Below are 3,821 nucleotides of genomic sequence, written 5' to 3' on the forward strand. Positions count from 1 at the left end.
ATGGATGAATCCGGAAAATAGGTACACATATAATAAATTATCCTTTCATCTTCCACTTTCCCCGGTTTTTCTATTGTTAAAAACCGCAGTCAGGGGATTTCACTCACGGAACTTCCAACTTAGCGATGGGGACGGCCTCGAAGTCCTACTCTCGTTGGAGTCCAGAAGCCACCCGAGCTTTCATTGCTGCGTGCGAGACCGCCATTGTAGAGGGGCACTGAGGTCTTTATTTTACAAAACACGATGGGAACGAGTCGCCTCACTCTTCAACTCAGTGATCAGCCATAACTGGACCTACTAGCAGCTGTGAAATCATTGGGATTCAATGCGTCGAACATACAAGCGTCTATCGGAACTTGTCAACAGTAGCGGGATTGAGTATAATGATGCTACCGGCTGAATCGTTGCTTCTGAAGAATGGTGGCACAGGAAGATTTAGGTAATGGACTCCCAGTTTCACTTTAACTCGATTTTGGACAGTCGAATACATGACTAGTGAATGCCTTTCCAGTGGAAAATTTGTCTATTAGTTCACATTTGCATCACACAACCTATTCTCCCTTGGACTGTGCCTTTACACTGTCGAAAATGAACAATGCATTTAGCCAAATTAATGTTACATCTTTTCTAATTTCTGTTTCTACATTATCGTATTGCCTTATGTCTTTATGCTTTGAAATTGTTTTTACTTCCACCGATTGCTAGAACTTGACAATGTACTGTATTGTAAATGTTGAGACTCTGCAATTTTCATTACAGAAGTGTTGTGACTATTCGAGTGCTACTCATTTTAGATTCGAGTGTTCATTGATTTGCTTGCCCAATTCGATGCTTGTGTCCTGTGTGATATGTCTTCATGGTTTTTACATGTGTTTCTTTACTGGATTTTCATTTCGGCAAAACCTCGTGCTATAGCATTATTCGCGACCACAACAATTACGAACCCGCCCGTTTTAATTAATACGATGCAACGTGTTTCTTACACGCTTGCGGGATTATTTGATACTTCGAATATTAATGTCCATAGATTCCTGTACATGCAATGAATTGCTCTTGTTGTTAACTTTATGCTGCATATTACACCTCTGTATCGGTTGTTTCTATGTTTTGCCATATGGCGAATTATTTTTCATAATGGTACTCTCATTGTCGAACCTGTGCTATGTAGAAGAACAAGGATTATAAAGACTTCAAGGACAAGGACGTCAGCGAGATATACATAAAGTACCGTAAGTTATTCGACGACCGCTACGACGGAGATAAGTATACTATGACTCCAACGAAGTTGTACAAAACGGGCTTCAGCATGTACGAGGATAGTGAGCTCGAGGACACTAGGGATGCAATCTCGGTGGACGGAGAGGGCAGTGGTTCGAGCGATGAGGTCGAACAGGCGGGGGTTGGTGACTGCGTGAACGTTTCGAGCACAACAAGTGGCAGTAAAAGAAAGTCGTCTAGCGGGCAGCGTAGGGCCAGGAAGAAATAGATATCCGCTCGTGAATTGTCATTCTTAGTAGACTGCGCTACCAGTGCGGCGAAGGAAATAGCGACACAGATTCATACAATGATGGCTTCAAATGAAACTACTTGGACGGACTGCGTCCAAGAGCTATTAGCGACAGGCCGCCTCGAGCGACGGACACCTCTTTATTTCTTCGCATGCCAGCTTCTAGCCCAGAAGTGATACCATGACATGCCTGTCGTCATGAAAAACGCAGATGCGAAATTTGAGTGGATTGAATGGATGTTCAGTGACCGTGGGAAGTAACAATGTAAGTGACTGTGTGCCTTTTTTTTCTTTGCCGTCTGTATGAAAACTGTTGTATTTTCGTTGCACACTTTCTTACACTTGTTCATTATGTGTTCGAAGATGCTATATGCTGTTAAATCTATTCATGCGTTTCACACTCAATTATGGAAGTAAAATACAAAAACCACGCGGTTCCAGAAACATCCACATGGCCAAACTAAAAGTGGAGTACGTTGTCACATGTCCAAATTCTCCCTATCATGCCAAATGTGTCATGTCACTTTAACAACTGCCACTGTTCAAACTTTACAAAAAGCATATGGCAATATGCGAAAATTTAGCGCCAATCACTGTTGTTGGGTTAAAATGTGCAATAGCAAAGCTTACAGCACTAGCAGTAACCAGGGAGTAGGTGCATGTAATATGGTACTAGGCATGCACAAGTTCTATAAATGGTTGTGAATCAAGTTTGACAGAGCAAAGTGAGAAGTTGAGAGGTGTTGTGAGTACGTCATTGTATTTGCAAGGATTAAATTACAGCGATTGTCCTTTTAAAGAAATTGCGAATGTTTGGCCTCTCGAGAGATCATAACTTTAGTTGCGTTCTGCAGACCCATTCCGACGTGGAGGACGACGAGCTTGTCCTGACTTCTTTGGCAACTGATGCAATAGCATCGTTATCGTATTGTCGAATCGTCGGGAGCGACGCTCGTGAATACTATCGCACATATCGACGTTGTATCCACCGATTTCCCTTCGCGAGGAACGGTTGCATGTTTATGATGGAGGCAATGAGCGATAATGGACAGATGTGATTTCAAGAATTTCGTATGTATCCCCCAATGCTGCAATATTTTGCACATGTCCTGCGGGAAGAGCACGGCCTGCGGAGCAGTCAGCACGTTGACATATACGAGCAAGTGGGAATGTTCATGTGCATATTAGCACATAGGAAGGGATATCGGCAAGTGAATATGATATTCAACCACTCGCTCGAAATCGTTTGCCACTACATGAAAGAGGTCCTACACGCTGTGGTCGCGCTGTCAACGCGTTTGATCCGGTTGAGTCATAACTATGACGACCATTTATGGCCTCACAAACCCGATTTGAACAAGTACCCACTGTTCGAAGACTGCATTGGTGCCGTTGATGGGATACATGTCAAAGCAGTATTACCGCGGAACGAGCGCGTGCATTTCATAGGACGAAAAGGAGTGTCGACCCAAGATGTGCTGGCCGCATGCGATTTCAATTTATGTTTCACATTTGTACTAGCGGGGCACACCGGGAATACGCATGATGCTCAACTATTTGCATGTGCCATCCACTCGCCAGACATTCATTTCTCGCTTCCAAGACTGGGAAAGTACTATCTGGTAGACTAAGGATTTGCGCATCGGCCCGGGTACATGGCCCGTACAAAGGTTCGGACATACTGTATCACTTCCAACAATATTGCGATTAGCGGACGGGATGGCGTCATCAATTTCGTAACAGTTGTGAGAAGTTTAACTTCAGACACTCATCATGCAGAAACGTCATCGAACATGCGTTCAGTGTGTGAAAAGAAAGATGGAAAATATTAGACCGCATGCCTAGCTACTTGTTCCCAACGCAAGTTGCTGTTGTCGTAGCCACGATGGGTATACATAATTTTCTCCGACGAGCAGGAGTGGTGGACGAGGCATTCACGAGAGCAGACGAGGATGAAGGTGCAGCCGAGGTTGAGCTGCCAAATGCGGATTACGAGATGCATGCATCGGAATTGCAGCACAGTGAGTGGGACAGATTTCATGACTACATGGCAGCCATAATTGGGGTAAAGTGCATGAGAATTCGAACGCAGTCCATGGGAAATTAATTTCCTTTTTTTTTTCCATTGTTTGTGAGGGCGACGGTACCCGACCGGGCTAACATACCATGCACGCTAGTTTACGGTTAGCACTAGTTGGAGAATAATTATCTATGTTGTTTAAATTTAATCCGACGTCGTAATCTTGATCTTTCATTGCGTATAAATAGTGGGAAAAATAATTTTTAACGTTGTGACTACCATTTTAAAGCCGGT

General features: G+C 43.7%; 1 long non-coding RNA gene across 1 annotated transcript; it reads left to right on the forward strand.

Moving 5' to 3' along the window:
- The first annotated feature begins 6 nt into the window (after window positions 1-6).
- Window positions 7-1,835, forward strand: LOC111380272. The gene is made up of 2 exons (XR_002700163.1): window positions 7-439; window positions 1,169-1,835. It is a non-coding gene; the product is annotated as an uncharacterized LOC111380272 (long non-coding RNA).
- Window positions 1,836-3,821: the final 1,986 nt, after the last annotated feature.

This window comes from Olea europaea, unplaced genomic scaffold, assembly GCF_002742605.1.
Source record: "Olea europaea var. sylvestris unplaced genomic scaffold, O_europaea_v1 scaffold2116, whole genome shotgun sequence".
NCBI classification, from domain to species: domain Eukaryota; kingdom Viridiplantae; phylum Streptophyta; class Magnoliopsida; order Lamiales; family Oleaceae; genus Olea; species Olea europaea.